We start from the raw sequence: 25,681 nt of genomic DNA on the forward strand, positions 1-25,681 counted from the left end.
CTTTCTGTACACGTGGAAGATACCATCAGATTCCAGCAACGTGATTAGTCAGACACCTCTCAGTGCTGCCAGATATTACAGCCACAGGTTCCCTTTGTTGGGAGCACAGACACGTGCTGCTGGAGAACAGCTGCTGGAGTCTGTTCGTACAACCCTGTGCATCCTGAGCTCAGGATGAGTCCCATCTCACTTATGGAGTCAGCCCTGCACTGCAGCTTAAGAAGCTAAACCAGCTGAAGCTTTTCTAGCTGTGTTGTAGCTTAGGACCAGGGACTAAGGGGCCTGAACTCTGAGAAAAAGAAGATTTTCCTTTCAACCACAGGGCCTGAAAGACTTAATTTTTCCAGCAGGACTGCCTTTGCGTTCTGTATCCCATGGTTGCCTCAGCTCTAATCATCGTAGCAAGCACCAGCAACCTTGTAGGATCCAACCTACATGCTAAGTACATCCTTAACACATGCAGGCTTTGGCTGAGAGTGGGACCCATTACAGTAGTAGGCAGTGCACACACTGAGAAAAGGCATTGGTCCTTGAAGAATTTATAGCCCAATGTAGATAAACAGAAAATAGAAAAGGAAACCCCAGTTATTACCATGTACCTGTATTTATGACGCAGAGGCTCTCTGTAATAAATACACAACTTGTAATTCAGCATCAGTGCACAATATGTTCATATATAAGTTATACAACAGGAAAGTTATCTGCCTTTGGTCTTCCATAACCTGTCTCCCATTCCCCAGCTGTTGTGCTATCGCCTGCTCCCTGCCTCTGATTTTTGAGGATTATCTGTGGATTCATTTTCAAGGAAAATAGTTTTAAGAACTGTGTTGTATTGTGCCCGTTTTTATTATTTTTTTTTAAGATTATGAATTGAGACCAAGGAAGATAAAATGCCTTGCCTGAAAACACGCACAGGCTCTATAGCACATCAGGGAAGTGCATGCAAGATTTTCTGAGTTTCAATCTGAGCTCTAACGACAGAACCACTGCTCCTGCTTAGCTAAGGGCTGCAGTCAACAGATCATACGGGCCATAGGCCTGAAGTTTATCTTAAGCTCCTTTAAAAGCACCGCTCATCATTCAAAGGAAAACGTGTGACCTTTTGTGACATGTCTCTGGAAGGAGCTTTCATGTCTGTTGCTCTGAGATGATTAGAAGACATGGTATTCTGAATGAAAACTAAGAAATCCCAGCGCTCTGCTGCTTCTTATTCTCAGGCATTATGAAACAGATTTCTCTGTGTTTTGTTGGAATTGGGGAAATACATGAAAACAGGAAATGAGCAATGGAATAGCAGGGAGCTTTGTCTGGCCTCTCCTTCCTCTTGGTGGAAGTCTCACTCTTGTTTCAGGTGCTGAAGGGCACTCTCCACAGCTGCATATTGATCAGAAAAAGTTGCCTGAAGAGTGGAGGAGGCAACAGCCAAACCAGAGGTGTGGAAGGAATGAAAACTTTGTTCAGTTAGCTATTACAAATGGACAGCCACTTTTTATTCCAACCTTTCCTTCTGGGCATGGACTAGGACATTTTGCTGAACACCAGCTTCTCCACCAAAACGGAGGAGTATCTACCTCCTCATCGGACTGGCCATGACATGGTTATGTTTTCTCTCTCTTGCTGGATGAGGACCCAGCTGGGTAAGGAGGGAGAATATCAGGTAACAGATACCCAGCACACATGCTCCCTCCTCTGGGGAGATGGTCTCCTCAATTCTAAGTGTGTTTTGGGGATGATGCTGTATGACTATGGGAACAGGACTGGGTTGGATCTGCCAACAAAAGGATGATGCCCTATCTGGTAATGACATCACCAGATATCATAAAATAGAACTGTACCTTATTAATACAATTGCACCTAACTTAATCACGCTTGCAATTCTCTATGCCTACCTGGCCAGAACTGTATCTCTGCCTAAAAAGGTGTATTGTTACCTGACCTGACCCAAACCAGCCACAGTCACCTAAATGGCACAACTCTAGATTGTACCAGCTGAGGTTATGGCCTCAGCTAGTTTAAGTAGACCTCAAAGTTTGATCACCAGTACAATACCTGGTCATGGCAGCAGAACTGTCAGTACTCCTGGAAACTAGAAGGCATCTGAACTGAGCCCCCTTGACGTTATTCAGATAGTATCAGCCTTTATTAATGTCTCATTCCTTCAAGCCCCTTGCATCCACATGTGTAGTGCCAATTTTCTGGTCGCCTGTTATTACTGAGCTGGCCCATTTCCCAGAAAACATATGCCATGTGAAGTAGCTCACCCCAAATTACTCCAAATCAATTAAAATGGTTTTCTAAATGAATTGCCTCTTGGCTGAGCATATTTTTGTGAAGCTGTATTTTGCTCTCCTTATTGACTGTCACAGTCTTTTATGCCCTTGCTATACCCCAGTCATGGGGGCATTAGCCCAAAAATTACCTGAGGGAAACTACAGTCTTCCCTCCTGTGGCCAAAGAGCCCAGAGGTCAGTGCTGCAGGCTGTGCTGCATCCCAGCATAATGATGGGGATAGTGGGAGACAGGAATTAAGGCAGAGACAGAGAAGTTCAAAGGCCTCTTACCAGCAACTGCTAAGTCCAGTCTGACTTACAAAGGCAGAACTACAACATAGTGCTCTTTACTCAGGAAAAACAAAGGCATAGAGGAGAAGCTGCCACCAAAATAACACTACCGAAAATGCGTGTCTGAATTCTGTAGAGGCATATAGTGTCCCAATAACAGGCTCCACCAGAAGTAAATACAGACACAACTCATCCTGAACATGTGTGACAGTGGGGCCATAAAGTCTGGGAAACAGAAGACTGAATCTCCTGTAATCCAGTACATGTGCTCAGTGTCACAAGATAAATAATCGATTTGCCTTAATTAGGCTACATCCTCCTGCTGTCACACAACCTCTCCTTGGCAACTGCACAGCTAGGTGAAATCAACCCTTTATGTATCAGTAATTACTGGATAAAATAATATTGCTATATTCTAGTACCTCAGTGGCTAACTCTGCAAAATTAGCCATGGTATTTTCAATTCAGATGGATATAGGAGATGGCATACCTTAGTCATAGCTTCTCAAATAACAGCTTGAACAGGTGAAGAGGATTTAACCAACCAGCACAAACTCCAAGGAAAACGAAACAAAGAAATGCTGAAATAAAGACTGAGCACATGCTTGGTATGGAAGTAACTGTTTAAAGCAAGACAATACTACTACAAAACAATTTCCAGTATTTATGTATGCACTTGTAATAAATTTGCTTTAGCTATTTTCAGTTGTTGATTAACAATCAATGAAGAAACAGCCTCACTAACACTACTCCACATGGCTGTTTTAATGCTAAGAGACTAATGGGTGCTTATATGCTTCAAGAGGTTGGAAGAGGGGACTTACTCTTTTGGATAAACCACATGTTGTGAATTACTTGTTTCAATCTTATTATTCCTAAGAAAAATAAGGTAACTGGTTAAAAGAAACAAACAATCCACCCTAATCTTGTCACCTACAGGAAAAATCTTGCAAAAGATATTTTATCATTGGAACTAATAATTGACCTATGCTGCATATGAGGCAATGCCTTGCATGGTGAGGGCTAGTCTGTGTCTTGGCTTCCAGAGATAATAAACTAAGAGCCACAAGGGCACAAAAGGCTTCTTTCCTATTGCAGCATATGCAGGCACAAAAGGGCAGCTGCCGTTGCACAAGGGCAACTATGGCCTCATGGACCCCTCAGAATGAGACTTGCCTCCCTACAGCTGCATACCAGAGGACAGCTAAGTCCCAACTCTCCTCCTGCTATCCACAGGTGAAAGCACAACAGCAGAAAGATGCATCTCTCCATGTACCTCCCAAGCTGCTCATAGCCATCCCACCCAGTACCACGGGACAGTCCTGATAAGCACAATGTGCCAATTACCTTTTTACCCATCCAACACTGTCACACCAGCTGCAAAGGAAAGAGCTTGTTGATTATAACTGAGCCAAAAGGACCCCCTGCTAGAAGTTGCTTCTGTAACATTACTTTTTACTACCGATTATTAATAGAACCAACCGATGGAAACTAATGTCCAGAAGTGAGACAGGCAGTTTAACAGGAAACCAGCATTAACTGGCAACAGTTAGAGGAGCTCACAAGGGAGCAAAAGGGGGGGGATATTCACTGTGGCCTGTCCTACCAATGCCATGAGTTCAAAGCTTGCGTCCAACTTCCAGCATTCTCCAACAGCTAAGAAGGTGCCCAAATAGGACCTAATAATTTCTAACATGTTCTGAAATCCTGAAACATGTACAAGAAAGCTGAAAGGCATCTCGAAATTCTGCACCATTTTCACATTGTTAATGAGCCCCATTCTTTATAACACATACATCTGTGATGGGTTTATGGAGAACATATGTAGGGACTTCTGCCACTGGGATTTCTGTAGATGGAAAGAGTAAATAACATGCAGAAAGGAACTACACTGTAGGAAACAGTGCCCTAATTTTGACGGCATATGCTTTAATGTAATGTTTGCGACCAGTCAATAAAACCACACAAATCTGTTTGAATATGGAAATGAAAGCATTTCAACATGAGTTTAATTTTTAGGGTTGAGCCCACACAGCCGCATGTATTGCTGTTAAACCACTCAGAAGAATTATAATTTATTTTAAACAGCCTTTTTGGTATTTCCCGCCACCATTCTTACCTTTAAACATTCAGCTAAGTCCATCACAATTACTGCCTACAGAGTCATTATAATTATGTAGATAAGTGAATTAAAACATCTTCATTTGTATAAGCATAGCATATACCTAAACACCTCCATGTTCACACCACAACTACACCTTAACCAGCAATGTATGGGATGTCATTATACCAATTTACCCTACTAAAGATGATCAGCCAAGAAATAGACACCAACAGCAAAATGCAGATGTTTTAGAGTTTTTTTAGATGTAAGGGTTGTATTACAAGTGTATCCGTAGCAGCCACGAGCATTTTAGAGGAAATGGCAATTTGGGAACCAAAGCAAGCCAAAGCTCTACCAGCTCAACATGAGTGAATAACTAGGTGAATTTTAGTAGTTAATATTAAACAACAAGTTGTCCCATCCAGGCAACATCATTAACGTCACTTTTCAGCATAATGACAGCCTCTAGCAAGAGGCTCTGTGGTGACAATTCCAATTAACTATCTTTATCTCACAGGTCACCTGTTAAAAAATGCATGTTTACTCCGTCTTCTCTCAGAACAAGACTGACTGCAGCAGAGGTGAAGTGCTCTTCTAAGTCAAGTAGGTCACACCACCTAAGCTCCACTTTGTACAAGTCACTCTGTATCTGGTGCGAGCTGTCATTTGACATACCTTCCTCCCCAGCTTCTGGGCTGAGCTGCCTTATGCCCTGCAGACAGGCTGCCTCTCCTTCCCTTAGCAGTGGAAGGGAACCCAAAGAACCACTGACTTCACCAATAGACCTCAGTAAAAAAAGCCCCCACTAGCAAGAGCAGCCTTTCTCATGCCAGTTTCTAAATTAGCCTAGTGCACTCTCTTCACTACCTAAAGCAGCTCCTTAGGGCCCAACCCAAAATGCACTGAAGCTGATAAAAGTTTTTACTTTGGTTTCAGTAGGCTTTGAACCAAGTTCTGTTGATACCAGCATACACTTCCCACAAGATACACAAGGGGAGGAGGGGCAGAATCTGTTTAATCTAATCCTGGGTTCCCCTGACCTTAAGGAAAGAGTGGTCAAAAGGATCATTCTGTTACATCAGGAGTGCCTAGGACCTAAGAGATGATTTCAGAAATTCATCACAGCTGATTTCATAGCTGTGGTGCACAGTGCAATTACAGCTACCAGCTGAAGACACTCACTGACAACGCGGGGTATGTCCTCCGAGGAAGCAAATCTGCTTACCTCTTGGATGCAGTCATGCACAGAGGCTGTTTATAGGAGTTGAGTATTTGCCCGTGGACATCACCTCCAGTCCTATCTCTTTCCCAGGGAGAGAGTTTTATCCCAAAAGGGAACTTGCACGTCAAGGCTGAGACCACACAGACCATCATATCCGAGTGATATGGCACCAAACAAGAGGTCTCACATAACATCAAAATCTCTACAGACCTAAGAGGCAGATCGACTGAAAAGGGACGTGGTCCCAGAATGAAGGAAACTTCAGAGTTTCTTAGACCATATGGCAAAGAAAATGCATGTTTGTTTAATTATCCATAGCCCCTTAATGCATGTATGTGTCAAATGGTACCTTTTTTGCATGCACACAAGCCTACAAGAACTGACTGCACATACACACAAATTCACTTCATGCCATGGCAAGGTTAGATGATTCAAGAAAGAGGACAGTCAGCAGGAAGGTGAAGCTGCGTATTAAAGTGCTAAGATCAGTTGTTAGATCTCAGCTCTCTGACGGAGTGCAGAAAAAAGTAGCATGGAGTTCATTGCCTTGAGTCCAGGACCATTTCTCTTTTTCTGGCCTTCAGTATCAACAACCAGGTCTTTATTAGGCCAGGAAACAACTAAACCCAGGCCCTCTGATAGCTCTGCCTTGACACAATCAAATAGGATGCACCCTAGAAGTGGCTCTCCTGACAGTTTCAAGACCCAAGGTGCCCACAGGAGTTTCATATAACACATGCTGTGCAATACACCTTTGGCCCTAATACCAAGTTTTATATGCAGTGATTTTTAGGCAGTTAAAATGTTCATTTCTGGTGTTTTAAATATCACAGTAAAAGAATTCACCATTTCTGCTTATACAAGCACTTTCTAGGCTAGTGCCCTCCCATGCTACAGATTGCAGTGTTTTCCTTGCTCCAAAACCCAAAGCACTGTCACTTAGCTCTTTGCACTTACCCCATCAACTGCATGTTCTTACAGCAAGGACTTCAACCTGCGAATCCCCTGGGAGAACTGCAATCCTTTTGCAAGATCTAGGTCCAATCTTGGCAACTGACTGACCTAGTCAATCTAGTTTCAAGCCAATGTAGGGCATGTACAGGCTTTAGATGACTATATAAATGCATATATTTTAGGTATCTACCTCATAGCCTCCAGATACATGAAGGTTTTGGGGCTTTCCACATTTTCTAGGTAAGAAAGCCGAATAATGTAGTCAGGTGTGAAGGCAGGAATTAAATTACCCATCTCAAGTTACAGAGCAATCAGTGAAAGATCTAGGAGAAAACTGCCTTCATTCAAGCAATTTTGTGTAACAACATCTAGAGAACTCTTTACGTTTAGCACTGTAGAGTTGCCCCATCACATAAGCTACTTAAAGTTTGTGGATTTCTCCATCTCCATCCTCCTCCTCTCCCCCTCTCAGAAACTGAAACTGATACCAGATAAGCAGGATGAAATCACTGGGGCTTGCAAGGATCACCATTTGCATGACTGGAGCCTAAAAGACAAAAAACAGACCTGAAACACTGAAGTGGGGAAAATCCTAAAGGCAAGATGATCCGAGCAATAGCCAGCAAACATGCAATTGCTGTTGGACAGACTCCAAGCACCCATTTCCACAGGCACCCAGGAGATGTGGCAGCAGGCTTCCACAGCAGTACTGTGATCAATGTGCTGCAAGCCCTGGGAACACCTGTCTTCCCGACCAGTACATTTTACATATACAGTACAATGTGCTGGAAGGTGGAAAAAAAATAAAGTCTTTTACCTGAAGGTGTTTATTTTCTTTAATCCATGTTTTTACCCTCCAAGGATAGCAATTGTTCCATTGCTTTGAACTTAAAAATCACAGCCAGTGAAGTATACTTTGTAACTAAGAATATTTTTTCATAAGTGTAATCATGTTGTGTCTCAGTGTCCCCACACCAGTTTCTCAACTCTCAAACTGTTTTATTAAGTGTGCCTAACCATCTACAATTACTCACATTTTCTTTTACAATGGCCTGACTGCTTTGTCATTGCTCCTTAGTTTTGCTTAAGTGAGACTGCAGCAGCCCCACAGTCCCTCCTCCCATCCTAAATGCGAGTGATGCTAAGGGTGGTTAGGGCAGGAGGGACGAAGGTTCGTTTTCTATAAATTGTTACTCACTGCTGCAGAACAATACCAAAGCCACGCTAGTGACCAGTCTCAACAGGAATTCAAAACAAAAAAGGATCTTCTTCCCCTCCTTCCTCTCTTTTTGGTTGGTTGTTTTTTTTCGAGACACTCCCTCCTGCTTAAGTTTTGGAGATAGATGCTGCCCCTCCAGCAGCCACCTTCCTGCAAGGGACCCCTGACACACCGTAGCCGTGACCAGGAGCACCAAAAGGAAATACTTTATTGATCACACTGTTTAGCTTGCTGATATGCCAATTACCACCATCACTGACTCAACAGCCCAGTCAAAGCGCTCCATAACAACATCTCCTTTAGCATATATTAAGAACAGATTTATGCAGTGCTTGTTGGGGCACTTCAAACCTTTTGTAGAAGCTCAACAGATATCTATGGGACAAAGACTGGAAACTGGGAAAAAGACCAATACGTAACAGCAAAGATTCGAAAATTCAATTATTAACACACTCATGCACCAACCACCTCCCAACCTTCACTTCCAGTGAAGGAAGCAAGGTCATGAGTGTTGCCACATTTCACATCCTGAAGGACTCACCCCTTCCCATAAGCCTGTCAGCACAGAAAGCTGTACAGGATTTTGCTATGGAGTGAGCTGAGACACTGTTCAATTTCTAATTCACAGACATGCACTGACAAGTGACAGGCTGTGTTAAACACCCAAGAACAATTCAATAGTCTCTAGTCTCTGCAAAACCATGGGGCTACCCTGCAGCTCTCAGGAGCACAACAGTAGGAGGATGCCTCCAACAGCACCAGGATGACCCTGAACTCACACGGGCTTAACCTCTGCCTGGGGGTGACAAACACCTTCAGAAATCTTCCAGAATATTCCTGCTTTCTCGCACTTACTAAAATTCTCATGAATTGGACAGTTTGTCAAAGGGAAGAATTTCACTTGGGTACTTCAAAGTTTGCAGCCCTTTAAAAAGTCTTCATTACTGATGTTGAGAACACCTGGATAGAACAGATCAATAAAACACGAACTGCAGACCTACTCCTATTGCCACTCTCATGCAGTGCTGCAGACCTTCTGCAGCTGCTGCACGTAACTGGCTTTGGCCTTGGTCCAGAGATGCAAAGACCTTCAGTCTGCTCAGCACTGCCACGCAGACAGCAGAACTAGCCACCGGCTTATGAATCAGTACCATCTCCTGACAGCAGGTAAGCAGTCTGACTTGGATATGAACTGGCACGACAGTGTCTACAATATGTTACACATTTGCCGTTACATTTTTATTACTGTTAGCCCACTTTAAAACTCCTCTCAACTCTTGCTAGCAAAATTTTTGCAGAGTACCCTGATGCATCTTCCATGTCCAACACTTATTCTTCTCCAAACCTTGCATTTATTTCCTTCCTAATATATTAAATCATAAAACGTAGTTTGGCTTTCAATGCTTAATGCTCCAGCTGTTGTTTATATGGCTACTGTCTTCTGTTTAAAGCAAAGAGCCCTATTAAAGCACAGCAATTAATCACAATGATAAATGCTGCAGTGAGGCCCCTCTTATCAATCACATTTCTTGCACAGAAAGGCACTCATGCTAAAAAGGGGGAAAGGCTCATTTACCACTATTGTAGTAAGATTATTTTCTGTTAAGAAAAATGGCAGCTCCTTTATTGAATAATGAATGCACACTGACCAGCAGTTTAGAGACCTAGTAAGATATGGTTAAAGATAATAATAAAACAAAGTTACCCTGTGTGAAAGAGGACAGATGGCAGCCACACAATAGCCATCAAGTCTATTTAAACAGATAAGTAGTCTTCCTACACCCACCCCAGCTCTAGACATGTGCTGATTCAAAGACCAACTCTCATCTCGTGGAGCCCTCTAACCAGAAACAGGTGTAGAGGTCACGGTTTTTCCTTCCACGCTTTCATTTACAAATTTGCCCATTCTCTCCATCAAGCGCAAAATAAGCAGAGGCCAGGACAGATGCTCCTGCCCAGCAGTGATAAGCTATGCCTCTGTGCCTTGCAAACACGTGCTCCGGACCCCAGGACAAAGTGGCACAGCTCTGGGAAAGGCAGAGGAGGACTGCGTCAGAAATGCAGTGGCCAGCCTGGCAAGCCCAGCATTTCACCAGATTTCTGAGCCTCAGCAGTGACAAGCTGCCATGGATGGCAGAAGGGTGCACAAGTGATGCCCGTTTCACTTCAGAGGTGCAGGCCATCCCCAGGCAGACTTTCTGGACAGACAGAGAGAATCAAAGACAGGTGCAGGGAAAAAGGAACAGAAGACCACCAGTGTCAGCCAGGGTGGCCAGAGCAGGCAGGCTGCAGTGAATTTTGAATGACATGGATCAGTGAAAGACTTAATGCCACTAAGCAACCAAGGGCCTCGGGTCCAAGGCCAATTTCTGCTACGGGGAACATTTTACCAAAAGCAAAAGGTGCTGATGAGCCTGAGAAACCAGCAGCCAGAGACAAGTGGAAAAGCTGGAGGGGAGGCATCAGGGGTCTGGAGAGACAGACCATCCCAGCAAGTTTCTTTGAGGTCTGACAGGCCCTTCCCCCACAGACACTGCTAGACAGAGGCTTTTAATATTGCAAGGATTACTTCAATCCATAGGCTTAACCTTCCTACAGGAAACCTGCACAGAGATGGATTGCCACTGTCTTTCTGCTGCAAGCCAGTCAATCCATCAGCCGCAACCTGGCCAGTCAGCATTTCAGGCATGGCCCACAGCTACCGCTTCTTTTAGGGGCTGAGTGCCCCTGCTTCCCACCTGACTGACACCCTGCACTACTTCATCTTTATGTACGTCCATCTTCTGATCATCTCTGCAAGCGGCATTGCTGGGAAATGAAAATGCTCTGGGTTCAGTTCTCATAAACATGTCACGGCTGTAAATCCTCAAAAGCCTTTTTAAGCTCTGTCATAACATATGACTTACTTTCCCATGACATAGTTCATTATACAACTATTTCTTTCCCTTGTTTTAAGAAGAAAGGGAGCATAACTGCAAGGAAGCGTGTAAGCACTGTAACATGAATTGAATCCAAAGGTGATAACATTTTTTTGGCAAAATGCATATGAGCAGTTTGGGCCCCTCATTACTTTTACTAAACCGTACAAACAGAACTACAGGTGGAAAGGAGATGTTCACATCTGGGACTACCCTTCACACTACAAGCCTAGCCTAAGGCTTGTCAATTCCATAGAAGCTGGATTAGGCACAGTAAGAGTATTTTTTAAATTATTTTATCAATTTTACTTCAGTAACAGTATTTCAGAACACCTAAAAAACCTTTTTCCTTGATGAGATAGAAACACGTCTCTCCTTTGACAGATGTAAAAAGCTAAAAAAAAAAAAAAAAAAATTAAAAAAGGCCCAAACACTGCATTTTTATAAACTGAGTGAAATTCTGGGCAAATGAAAGAAGGTACACTCCTTTTTTTCCTTAACATTATGGATTTAAAGTTACTTTTCTGTATTATGCATGATTATACACACATATATACACAGGCCAAACTCATATTTGGTTACAGAAAGCTGATTTGCTCCAGGAACTAGTTTGTCCACAGTAACGTTATTCCAACAGACCTCATAAAAATACTTCTAACTCCAGCACTCCTTCACTGATATTAGGAAGAAGAGTTTGCTTTGGTATTTCTCCTGCCCATTTGGATACTGCAGAAAGGCATTTTATGGGTCAAGACAGGGTTATTACAAGGGCTCTTCGTAATAAAGAGCGCTCTGGAAAATGTAAATGCAAACACTAACAAAATGAAAGTGAACATGTGGACACAGATGCAATGATTCAACTGTATCTCCTTCCTTATGTCTCATTCCTTTTCTCCATTTTTAATTACAGGTTATTTTAGGGGGAAAATCACAAATATTTTGCAAAGCTGACACCATGGCTGAATGTGTGCCCCACTGGGCACAGATTAACCTTTAACAGGTGAAGAACAAAAAAAAGAAGTTTTGGGTTGCACAGCCAAGAAATATTTTGTAGCACAGTTGTGAGGGTGTCAAATCAAAATCCAAAAGGTAACTGAAGAGGCTCCAATGCTCAAGATGTCTCTGAAACAGAACCACAATCATCTGCCAAGTTGCCTGTAAAGGATATTGCAATAGCCCTGAGTCTCCATGAGCTCTGTTTTGAACATGATCAGCAGAAGGTCGAGGGATCTTCCCCCCACAGATCACATTACAACTGGGAGAGGAAAAAATAAAGAAAGAAAGAAAAAAAGGACAAGACAGATAGTCTTGTTACTACAGCTCTCAAACTGGCATCAGGACAAGAGCTCCCCAGGCTCAGATCTTCCTCAGGAGTGGTGCACAGTCTCTAGCAAAAGGCGCAATTGCCTCATTTCTGCCTGTGCCGGAGGGCTGGTGTCCCAGCCCTAGAGTGACACAGCTGGCAGTAGTAACAGTGGCCTTCACACACAGTGAAGAACAATGTCACCAGCATAGAGACAGCAGACTTGGGAGGCACCTCTTGGCCACATGCAGACCCTCCTACCCAAAGGCATCCATGTATACAACTTGCACAGCCAAACTGCAGCAATACAGCTGCACAGAGCCTTCTGCCTGGAGGATCTTGACCTCCACCTGGGCTGCCTGGCTGCCAAGCACAAACAAGCACAGGAGTTGTTACACTTAATGCACCCTTCTGCTGTTGTTCCCTGCATTCAATATGCTAATTAAAATTAAACACGTTGCATTTCCTGCACAAATACCCAAATGAGGAATGACAGCACACAAAAAAAGGCAGGGTCCTAAGCATTGGTGGATCCATAAATATCACTCTGAGGGTGAAACAGTTACAGGACAAGAACACTGAAAATAACAGGATTCCACCATAATAACAATATGCTTGCTCAAAAACTCTCAAGAATCTTTCCTAGCCAGTCCCACTGTACTCAGGGCCATACAGCCACATCATACTAAAAGGTCTATGAAGATCAAAATCTCTGACAACCCTGCTCTTACACTCTCCCTTGGGAAACACAACACTGAGGGCACACAGCAGACTGAGCAGGGACCAGTAAGATGCGCAACAGTTCAGAATGACACTCTGTCTCCTTCTGTCTGTGATACAGCCACAGAGAACTTCTCTTTTTTTTAATTTTTTTTTAACTCAAATATTCTTTAGTGAGTTCTTTCAGGGAGTTATTCTTGGTTTGTATACTGTTTGCAAGCCACATGGATGCATTACTTGTACCATGGAGCATGGTTTCCAGCCCTTCTGTTCTATAATTAATGACTAAAGTGCTCAAGTTTCCTGCTTGTGAGTAATGGACACAACGGTATTTAAAGCCTTTACACATGTTGGCTAGTTATACAATTGTAAAACTAGTTTTAGTAGTTGTATACACCAGTCTTGAATTTACCATTTCATGATTACTTCCACAAGTGTTCATTGAAAGACATTTTTACTAATGGACACTAAATACAACAAACCTAAGAATAAGCACATTCATTTAAATACTCAAAGGCATTTTGTGTATTTTACAGGAAAGATTGCTGCAGTAAGCAATTCTGTCCATGTGTCACGGCTGCTGTTACAAATACTGCTGTTCTTATCATTCATTACATAACACCACCACTACAAGTGATAGCACCAATTCTTATTTTAATGATTATTAATATGCTTAGTTGTACTGCAGCAGTATTTTGTGGCAACTTTCCAAGGAAAAGGATTAAATCTTCCTAGGCACTGCACATTCTATCCAAGGAGAAAGCAAGCTCCTGCTCAGGGGGTCATCAATAGCAGATCTGAGTACAGTGAGCCCACAGCACCAGGTGCTAAAAGCACAAACCTCTGCGGACCCCAGTGGGTTCTGGAAAGAGATGGAAGCCCCTTTGGTATATGTATAGGACTATGGGGTGATGGCGGGATCACAGAGTTTTGTATCTCAGACTTCTATCTTCTCTGAGGGCATTCAGCACACTACCCTGCATTCCAATTTGCTGCTTTAACTTCTATCTTATCATGACTATGAAAAAAAATATTATCAGTGCAATCTTGACTCATTCTTTGGCATCTAATATTCCTTTAGTTTTATCGTCATGTTGCTAAACCCAGGAAAAGATTACTCAACTGTTGTCTTGTCCTTTAGAGATTCAGAGCATACAGTGTAGGAGCTTCACGCTGGCTCTAGCAGAGCATGTGTTATGAGTGAGGAGCTCACTGCACAGCACGTTCAGCTGCACTTTGTTTCACTTAAAAATGAAGCGTTTGTGTTTCAAATTTCCTATAAACTTTAGAAAGACATGAGATCAACACTTGACTTTGCCAGGAGCATGGGGAAGTCACCAGAGCAGCATGTCATCGGGCTGGGGATCTGTCCTCACTGGACAGCTGATCCTGAGAGCAGCTGACCACCTCCATGGCTGGCCAGCATTACACCCTGCTATAGCACCAGGATGAGGCCTGGCAACACAGACTTGCTGGCATACACTTAAACTGAAGCGGTAACTAAGCCCTGATTTAACATCAAGTTATCAATACAGGTATCAGCCATCTTGAATCATTATAAACTTGGTTTATACTGCATTAAGTCAATATGGAGGACCCTAACACCAATCCATCAGCCAGGCCACCGCAATCACACTAAGAAGTGCTGAGAAGGGTTTTGGATTGATGCAAGTAAATCCTCCCTTAAAGAGGTTTCAGTTAAACTGCTGCAACTATGGGAATCCTAAAGCAGGCAGTTCTGTCCTAAATTATTAAACGTTACTGGGTTTGTCCGTGCTCTGACCCCCATCAGAGACCACTTCAGGTGGACTGTGACTGCAGACTGGGTTTTTATGCCTTTGCTTTCAGACAGAAACGAAAGCAAGCTGGAGCTATCAGTGAGATTGCTCTCCTGTGTGCCCAGGGCTGGATACAAGGGAAGAAAAGTACAGCAGTGCTGAATCCCAGACAGGGCAGCCTGGTTTCCAGGGCCAGAGTGTCCAAAGGCAAAACCTCATCAGTCTCCAGATCCTTACAGCCCTGTGTTTTCCACTTCTGCTGCCCTTTCTCCACAATATCTCAGTCTCAAATATTTTAAAAAATAGCAAGGGAATTTGGAAAATCCATGCTGGCAAGAGAGGCTTCTAACCCTGTGAAATTCCAAATCAACTCTGTTGACATCTTATCTTGGACATTATCTGCACAGAAATGCCAATAAACCCTACCACTCTTCTCGACGCTCACAGAGGATGTAAAATACAGTTCTCTCAGAGGATGTAAAATACAGTTGCAAGAAAGCAGCAGCCACTAGCTGCTATTGCTGCCAGAAGTACATGTGGGGCCTGACAGCACGCTGACCAACACCACCACCTGGCAGCATAAGGTTATACCGAGTAGGTGCTCCTTGCTACAGAGCGGAACTAGGCACTTTCCCCAGAGCAAAAATGAGAGGCCCGTTTAGCACAATCTTCCCTCTGCTATACTACCTATGCAGTGGACTGTGCTTCCCTGTACGCGGAGTCGGCAGGGATTTGTCAAAGAACTTTTCACAGAGATGTGTTGTGTATTTGTTTCCACGTCTGTAACTCAAACACCTGAAATGCGTGTTTGAGCATGTGCCGCACGCAAATCGCCAGAGCCATCACATGCACCTTTCTCTCCCCAGCCAAACTCAGGGCTACAGATTCCACCATAAAATGAAGTTTTTCAGTATTAAATGCTACAATGCTGAGCAGCACAGTGCTTGGGTCCCTGTGGGCATGTGGATGGAAGCGACTTAGGAACCACAGAGACCCAGGCAACTGGACAATACGGGGAGTTTTATACTGACGTTTAAATAAACAGCTCTCTGATCTCTCCCCCACTGCTCTCTATTCCTGTCTCTAGCAGTCATGAACCACTTCCCCTTGATGATGAAAAAGCTAAAGAAAAGCACTTTCTTAAATGTGACTAATTTTCTTTTAGCCAATTAAGGCATACATTTGCATTTTTAAGAGCAAAGATACACACAAAGTAAGAATAAGAAAAGATGAACCCAATTTACTAACCACACATACTGAAAAAATCACCTTACTGCAAGAACCGGGATGACTCAGAAAACAAATGTAAATAGCTTCTGTGATTTAGCACCGACTGACACCCAATGTATTAAAATAAATCACCCATTATTTCTCGCAAGCTCCATGCTAATGCACTCCATAAAACGTCAGTGAAAATGCAGCAGTGCATAACTATCTAGAGGCTTCACTTGGTGGCAAATAATACAATGAATTGTCCCCTGACCAGGACAGGGAAAGGAAGTTAATCTGCATCTCCAGCCTTTCAGGGAATGTTCCAGGTTTGCAAAGCATGAGTCAGCAGCACTGCTGCTATAGAGGTTTTTTCCGAGCATGCTACTGGCCACACAGTCTCTACTGCTTTTCCCAGCTTTGGTATGCCAGCATAAGTGTCCATCAGGAACCGGCCACCTTTTGTATAAAATGGGAGAGGTGAATTGATTGCCATTTATTCATTATCATGTTAAAAGTCATCGCAGACCTGTATGATCACAATATAATTCTATACACCAAAGAGCTTCAGAGGAAGAAAGAGTTAAGTTGATGGGTGAAGGTGGGAGAAATCAAGTGTAAATACTAAATGTATTTTAACCTTTTTATTGGTACTGCTACTACAGTAATAACACAACCACCTTTGTTACTGCAGCCAGGACAAAAGCCACCATACTAAGTCTCATGGTCAAATTTTGCACATATGCAGCTTCCTCTAACCAAGGATGTCAATCATTTTGTGCAGTTGATGAATACTCCTACTGAGGAATACATTGGCATTTGTTTGGTTTGCAGACAAAGAAAATAAGGAAGAGGAGGAGGACACAAGCTTCCAGAAATTAACCTGGCAGCCTACAGGCCTTCACAGCAACTGCAGGCCTGCACTTAATCACCTCTTCCTCCAGTTGAGGCCCTGTCAGCTGAGCTCCAGTTCACCCTCCACTGGATTTCTGTGCTTTGATATTTATTTTCTTGACAGATTACACAGGGTCCTCCCTAAAGTTACTAAACCAAACTTGTGCTAGCTGTCTAACTGTCCCTAACTCTTAATATTTAAACACAGCTTGACAGAGAGTGAAGGACAGAAACGTTTTTTCTTCCTAGAAATGGAAAACAATGCTGAAAAGAGTCCTCCCTCGCCTCAAATGAAGAAAGCACTGACATAACTCACCACTTGCTGTGTCTGATCTTCCAGGCAGGCAGTACATGCACACGATGGCCAGCCAGCACCCCGGAGCAGTTCTAGCACACACTCTGTCCTGCCCAGCTGACAGCACAGGGCCACAGAGAAACTGGGGTACTCTGGCGCAAAGGTAATGGAAAATGTGGTAGGGGAGGAGGGGCACAACGGATGTAAACCCAGAGGAAAACAACTTTCGTCAGGACCATGATGAGCACTTAGCTCCAGTCTTACCCACAGAAAACCAGTTTTATGTGGGTTATGTTCTCCTCAGCTAATAATTTTTGAGTCCACTGACCAATTTCAGCCTGCTTTGGTGCAGAAGCAGAGATAACTGTCCTCCTACAAGTCATGTGAAAACAGACATCCAGGTAGAAAAAGAGAGACCCTGCAAGTGACCCCCCTCAATGTCCCAAATGAAAGGAAAGCCATAACATAGGACCCTTATTTGCCACTGAAAAATTTGCCTAGGAGACAGTGTTTCTAATTAGTAAAACAGCAGAAAAATCTTCACTGAGAATTCTTCATCAAGCAGAAGACATAAATCAACAGGAAAGTCAGCACCATTAATCCCAATACTCAAAAAAATACTTGTTTCATGTAATCATAGGGTAAGACAACATTAGCACTGGTGATCTAACCCTAACCCTAGTAAACAAACCAAGGATGCTGAGACGCAGCCTAGAACAGCTGTAAAGCAAACCTCCTCCTTACCTCCATTGCATATGCTAAGAGAGGGCCATCTAACAAGTGGGGTTAAAAAAGCAGATGACAATCTCAGGACGGAGGCAGACACAGGGGCCCAAGCTCGCTCTTGATGCTGCTCACCGCAAGGGAGCCCTGGGGATGAACTGACACTACGCATGGCTTCTAAATGCCTTTGGCACATTTGGTCACCATGCCATTTGTTTAAATGAAGGCGAGTGCCAAACATCACGTCATTCTGGGTGCATGCCCTGGAGTCCACAAACTGTAATCCAACACACCTCATTGCCACTGCACACTCTGGCTTCTGTTGCCTTTTTCTATTAGCTAACAAAATGTTCTTCTTTTGATAGTCCAAGCACTCTTATGCTACCTCTGTGACCATAGGATTTTTAAGTCCTTTCCATCTAGAATTAATTCTCTTCTTACAGCGTAACTGTCCCTTACCTCTACTTCAAGAAAATGATATTGTTTGAAATAATCTCCATTTTTGCTAGCATAACATCTCATTTTCTTCTTTGCAGCCAGAAGGAACGATTTGTAACATGAATCTTAAAAACCCAGATCAAAGGAAGAGGTTAAAATGACTGATAAATCAGAGGTGTAAGAAATGTATATGTATTGTTTATTTAAAAAAAAAAACAAAAAAAACAGAGTCTCCTCACCAACTCTGATTTATTAACAAATAGCTGACACCTTTTCTTTGTTTTTAGGAGACCACAGAGGACTGATAAGATGCTGTGCACAGGAGATAAGAGGCATTTCCATAGGAGATGAGAACCAATCATCTGAGGGGATCACGTTGTCAACAAATTTGACTCATTATCCACTGATACTGTAAAAACTAGGCAGCTATACTCATCGCTAACAATGTCATCACTTCTATTTGTTGAGATCCTTCCTTTCCCCTTTTCCAATGCTGCAGCAAAACCTTGGATTCTGACATCAAGCCCAACAAGCAGCATTAGTCCTTGAGACAGTTTGCAAAACATTAATGAAATCAGAATGAGACTGCAGTTTGGCTTGTTGCCCTTGGATAATGGAAGTGAAATTAAAAGTAGAGGGAAGAGAAGGAACTTGCTCATAAGCTAAAAACAGATCACTGAATGCATTTTTCAAGAATTAGAGCATTTTATACACTATTTAATTCAGGCTTTTCTATTTCAATAAGTCTAGTGATAATTGATACCAGGAGGAAATAGTATTAAAAGCAACTAAGAAAAACTAATAAGTAAAGCATTCCTTTGAAGAATTTAGTTTAGCCAGGAAAACCCATGAGGTAAGAAGTCTTCTGACAAAGACAGAAAAAATACAAGGGCCAAGAGAACAGAAAGATATGTAGAAGAGGAAAACAAGGAATAGAATTGTATGCAAAAAAAACAGGAGAGATAATATCCTGAAAAATTCACAAATGCTTTCCCCCAGGAAACAGTATCTATCAACCAGCCATAGCAATTTATTGCAATGAAATTGATTATTCATCACATTTCAGAGCAATGCATTGCTGCTAGCAGTGGCCCACATCCTTGCCAGTGCTGATGTTCTGGCTTGGGGTTCCTGCCTGTCTGGGGACCCAGGCTGGCCATTTCAGGAGACCAGGGTTTCTCACAGAGTTATCATTACTCCTGGTTCACCCAGGCTAGAAATATAACTGCCTTTGCTGAAGAATTTCTTACCTTTTCTATTCTGGTTTTCAAAAGGCACTCTGAAACTTCAGACTAAAGACACATGCAGATTTTGATTCCTGCCCTACAAACACACATATTCCCTCCAGGTCTAAATGCAGAGCTAAGAAGTATGATCACCTAGGAAGAAAAACACATGACAAAGTCTGGTTTGGAAGGTACTGGGTGAGAACCAGCACCTGAGAAGTTAATGCAAGATGGATATACCTTTCCCTCTCTCCATCAAGGTGGAGGGAACAGATTTTCAATCCTGCCTAGATTTATATTTTTTTTTTTAAGGGCACAGTCCCCACGGCATTTCAATGAGGTCTGTATTCCTTAACCACTTGATACATCTGGAAGTTCAATACAAAGAAAGTCACTTAATGTTTTTTATTCTGCAGGGTTTTATCTCACTGTTTCCCTCACAGCATCAAGGGGTTAAAGCAACCAAAGCCAAAAGGTATTAGGGGAAGAGGATAATAAACTACTTCTCTTGGGAACTAGCAATGACACTGTCAAAAAACCCCAGTCCATTTGCTTCATTTTGATATGTAGAAATAATTTCTGAATTGCCAGTGATATGTCAAAAAGCCATCAGACAGACACTCTTCCAGCACTGCCCCACCCTGCCAGCTTACTGAAATACTGTGCATAAAAACCCCAAGCTGATACACATGCGGTTTTTGGCAGCAGTGAACGGGTTAAAAGAAGTTTCCCTCCTCCATGAAAGCCATACAGTATAAAAACCACCACTATGCTTTCTGCTGTGTGCTGTGATAGATTGTACCTGCTCCCAGCAAGCCAGTGAGTTTAACCCTGTTCTTGCTGGTGCTAAAATCAATATTAAGATGACCCCACATCCAATAAGACTGGAGGCAGTTTTGCACCCCCGCTGTACTAACCCAAGACAATAGACAAGCACTCAGGTTTGTATCTCACCCTTTGGAGGCTGCAGCTGAATGGACTGATTAAATAGCTAGAGCATATGCGTACACATCAAAAATAACTTTACTGTGCTTGCCAAAACAATTTGAAAATCTATGCAAAGCTGCAACAAAACATAGTTTGACAAAATGAAGAATAACAGCTATTGTTTAAATTAAAAAAAAAAACCAAACAAACAAACAAAACCAACAAACGAAAGAACCAAGCCCACACCCTGTATCACATTTGTTCCCACATTCTCAAAATCACATTCAGAGGTGTCCTACCTTTTTGATCTGTGGACAAGCAGATTCCAATCAGCGCGTCACGTCCAAGACTATATACTGGAGAATCTGTTAATATAAAATAAAGGTGGGGGAAAAAAAACCTGAAAATACTTAATTTTTGCTGAAAAACAGTTTTCAGCTACGAGAAAAGTTTTTTTTCTATTATACAAAGACATAGATGCATAAACATACCCATACAACTATGTGTGTATGAAAGTGTGTGTGCATATAATATGCCTTATGTATGCATCAAATATATTTATAAACAAAACCACAGAAGTTTATTACCTATACATTTAATTCATCCAGCATGCACCGCTACAGAATTTAATCTACAGCAGACTAAATCCAAAAAACTACAGCATAAAGGTATAACTCTTTCAAATCCTCAACAAGCAAACAAAGATGACATTTTTAAAAGAAAATCATTACCAGCTATATGCTGCCATACCACAAAAGCCTATCCTTAAATAACTGCTGCATAATCATTCTCCTGGAGTGCTGTTATCCATCGGCTCGCTGCCTATCTCCAGACAGACGCAGTCTGCAAGCCACCAGCTTGTATCTACCATGTGTATGTCAGGAAAAGGAAAACTGCAAATTAGAAGAAGTCCCCGCAGTGGTGAAAAGGAAAAGAGGGTGAGTGGGAGAGGAAGAGGGAGTTCACTGGCCACAGAAATTTCGAGAATGATGACAAACCAGCCGGCTCCGCCATCATCCACTTACAATAGGATGCTGCACCTCACGGCGGCTGAAGCAGTTTGTCAAGGGGTTGCTGGTATCAAATGCCTGACAAGCATTTTAATTGCATCCAACCAAGTGTGTCCCCAGGAATCAGGCCTTTAATCCTATGAATATCATCAACTGCTTTCTTTTGTGCTGCTGCCAAACACACACAGGCACGCACTGCACACAGGCAGCAGCGCACCTGGTTTCCACTGTGATGCCGATCCAAATCCTAAACAGGTTTTACGGACAGTACACGCTGAAAAGGAGGTCTTGAGGGATTTAGCATTTTCTGCATTACGGATTAGGAGGGCGATTTGCTCTCCCCCTTTATTTTTCTATCTAGTGCTTCTGTTCACGTGTTGGAACCAGCTTGTCTATGCTGTCATTTGAGCCTCGCATTTGCTTATTCATCAGTGGGAAGCAAAACCAGGGAAAACACAGAAGTGCTGCAGGACTGTAGGGACGAGCAGGGACCCTTCAGAACTAATACAAGAGAGGAACAGGGCTCACTGCACAGTTCAGCTTGCAAATGAGTTGCTATGAGGGGTCCAGTTTTACTGCCACTATTCAGCCATCATGTCTGCCTTGATCTCGCCTCCCTATTCCAAGGCTTTCTACAGAACAATGTTCATCTGAGTAGGACAAGGGACTCGTGAACTGGGAAATCACCCAGTGTTTTGAGAGGAGACACAGCACAACTGGGGAGGGGCAGCAGAGAAGGGGTAGAGGAACATAAAGGAATTCTTAAAACAAGAGAGAGTAAGAAAAAGTTGAAAGATTAACTGGTTTGTTTTCGAGCATTTTGAGTTTGTAATGAAACTGCATAAGCAGCAAAGGAGCAGTCAAGAGAAACCAATGAGCCTAACCACACTCTTAAGGGCTGAAGACAAGCTTAAATTTCTCGGCAGTCAGGACACACAAGCCAACTAGGTCTACTTCCCAACAGCAAGCTAGTGTTTCTCAGTCCCCGTGACAGCAGAGCCCTTGAGAGGGAAGAATGTCAACAGGAGAAGGAAACATCTCCCTACCACAATGTTTAGGAGAGGTCCAACAAACCCCATTTACCTTTTAGAGGAACAAGGGGCTTGCAGGAGGGAGTAACAAGTCTCCCATGGATCTCCAGGGCTTCTCTCCCAAAACTTTGGGGCTAGAGGGCTGCAAAGGGATTCAATTCCTTTCTGCCTTCCCCCACAACCATGACAAGATGACTTTTCACACATCCATCAAACTCTGCATCAACCAGAAGTTCCACCCTCATTGCTATAAACAGATCCTAGTGCCTTAAAACCATCTGTCCTGACCTGACAGTTTTCCCTCACTCTCTAAATCACCGCAGCAGTGAGGAAGATGAGGAAATGGAGAAAGGTAGCCCCCAAAGACAGCCTGTATGGGACAAGGATGATGGTGGAGCAGGTACCACATGGCGGCAAAAAGGCCTTCAGAAGGAACAGAAAAAAATGACCAAGAGCAGCACTAGCACAATTCTTAGACCTTTCATCTGAGAAAGCCTCCCATGACTCATCAGAAGGGGTGCCTGCTGCTGCCAAACCTCCCACTGCAGAGCTCATCCTCTGCAGAAACCAAGGAAACTCTAATCCTGCCCTCATCTTCCTCAGCTCCACCATTTAACAGTTGGTGCTTGTTCACAGCATTGCTACTACCACTCCCTCACTTCCACAGCTCCCCTCTACCAGCCACTCTTCCCCCAAAGCAACCAGCTCTGGGAGGTCCCAGAAACACCACCATGGAGTTGGGATGGTGGAGGGGTAGCAAAAAATCCTGAAAACTGTCCTGTAATTTCTCTCAGATGTTCCTGATGGACCTCATGTGGTTCACAAGGTACTGATACATATTGCCAGGCCACCTCCTACACATTGGAGCCCATGGCTGAATCTTCAACCAGCCATCCAAATTGCCTTCACTCTGCCCATGCAAGCATTTCCAGGGACCTGGTCTGCCAAAACTACCTATGGCAAATAGTTTCACCATAAGATACTGCAAATCGGAGACAATCTTCATAAAGTTTGTTCTGGCTGCCCTGTGAAATGTCTTTTAATATTCCTATAAAAGCATTTCTGGCCAGACAAATGACACAGGAGAACAGAGGGATGAAGGGCCTAATCCAGGTAGATGCTGGAACACAGAGAACACTCAGCCCTGTCTGAGATTCAACCTCATGTTTTCCTGGCTCAGCCAGGAAAGCAGATCAGCCACAAAGCAAACTCATCACATAAAATTAATGAACCCCAACACAGTGAAACAGGAACACTTGTGAGCAAAAAGAAAATAGAAACACTAGTAAGTTGACAGGTCAAAGTCCTGGAAATGTTTAAATTATAAACTTGGGCTACACAGCATGCATTTTCAGCACCGTACCTCTCAAAGAGGAATAAAGACCTTTAGTCTCAGTAAAGGAGGTGGTGAGACTGTGACTGAAACTTGGCCTAAACTCTGAAAGATCTTGCATGTTCGGGTGGGTTTTTCTCTTTAATTCTGACATTCATGCAAGACAGTGCACTCAGTTTCATTACTGTACTGTAGGAGAGCTTAGAAAATCCAGTTGCATACTGGGTCCTTCTGTGCAGGGTGCTGGGGAAAATAGGACACAGCTTCTATTACAACAGATTACTTAGAAGAGCCAAAACATAAAAGCAGTGTCATAGTTTAACCCCAGGTGGCAACTAAGGACCACACAGCTGCTCGCTCACTCCCCCCCGGTGGGATGGGGGAGAGAATCAGAAGGGTAAGAGTGAGAAAACTCATGGGATGACATTAAGACAGTTTAACCGGTAAAGCAAAGGCTGCACATACAAGCAAAGCAAAACAAGGAATTCATTCACCACTTCCCATCAGCAGGCAGGTGTTCAGCCATCTCCAGGAAAGCAGGGCTCCATCACGTGTAATGGTTACTTGGGAAGACAAATGCCATCAGTCCGAACGTCCCCCCCTTTCTTCTTCTTCCCCCAGCTTTATAGGCTGAGCATGACGTCATATGGTCTGGGATATCCCTTAGGTCAGTTGGGGTCAGCTGTCCCAGCCATGTCCCCTCCCAACTTCTTGCGTACCCTCAGCCCACTCGCTGGTGGGGTGGTGTGAGAAGCAGAAGAGGCCTTGGCTCTGTGTAAGCACTGCTCAGCAATAACGAAAACATCCCTGAATTATCAACACTGTTCCCAGCACAAATCCAAAACGTAGCCCCACACTAGCTACTGTTAAGAAACTTAACTCTATCCCAGCCAAAACCAGCACAAGAGGGTAGTGGCAGCATTCTCCTCATTTTCAGGATAATGAAAAAAAGAACAATTAAGGGGCTTGGACTTGCCCAAGGTCACACACAAACCCTGTTGCCAAGCCAAGCCAGAAGACCCTCCTAGAACCTCAGCCTAAGATCTTTCCACCCAAACCACTGCTGAAATCTTGCAACCATCCTTTAACAAAGGACTTGGGGGTCGGTTGCTTCTCTTTTAGCAAAGACTGGGTGAACATTTTATGCAATGCCTAAAATAGCATCCAATATCATCAGTGATGTAGATTAAGAAGAGTAAGTCTACTGAACAAAAACTGCACCACTCTGGTAAAAATAGCCCTGGAACAGGGAATTTTCTTTTTATTTGCTATTGTCTTACCACTTATAACAGTGCTGGGGATGGCTGCCTGCTGGAGAGGCTGAGAGGAGATGGATGCTTCACCAGACTGTAAATATTGCCTGTTCTTCTGCAGTGGTAATAAACATCAGGCTACCCTATTTTACCAGCCATTTGAGGGACAACCTTGCTTTTCTTTTTCTCCCTCCTTGAGGGGGGAAAAACAGAATAGAAGGGCATTAATTAATTCTGGAAAAACACATGCAGTATAGCACCCTAGCTCTTTCACTAGGGCTACACCGTGAGGAAGGCTGAGGCTGGAGTCACTGTCTGTATCTCTATGGTTACTGATAACGGAGAGGACGAAGGGTGGGGAAGAGGTAGGAAAAGCTGCAGGCTGAGTTAGCAGCTTCCGTGGCTAAAAAGGTGCAAAGGATTTCAAGGCAGGATAGGAAGTTTCAAGATGCAGGGAGGCCCTGCTTTTGTTTTTAGTCTCCCCCCCAAAGAATGAGTGTGCAAGAGCTGATGTACCCACCTCATGCAGCCAGACCCTCCAGAGCCTTTTCAGTCGAGCCATT

General features: G+C 43.3%; 1 protein-coding gene across 44 annotated transcripts in view; it reads right to left on the bottom strand.

The window, feature by feature from the left end:
* The window catches only part of MAP2 (microtubule associated protein 2), a 238,050-nt gene that overhangs the window by 119,231 nt on the left and 93,138 nt on the right, over positions 1 to 25,681 (bottom strand). For 31 of the 44 annotated variants that reach the window (XM_030017068.1, XM_030017083.1, XM_041124279.1 and 28 more), the window contains exons 1-2: positions 21,223 to 21,355; positions 20,791 to 20,856 (exon numbers count right to left, since the gene is read on the bottom strand). The exons of 4 other annotated variants lie outside the window; for them this stretch is intronic. The gene's annotated coding sequence lies outside the window, so the exon portion shown is untranslated. 9 more of the 44 variants (XM_030017074.1, XM_030017066.1, XM_030017073.1 and 6 more) reach the window with 6 other exon arrangements.

Source organism: Aquila chrysaetos, chromosome 6, assembly GCF_900496995.4.
Source record: "Aquila chrysaetos chrysaetos chromosome 6, bAquChr1.4, whole genome shotgun sequence".
Classification (NCBI taxonomy): Eukaryota; Metazoa; Chordata; class Aves; order Accipitriformes; family Accipitridae; genus Aquila; species Aquila chrysaetos.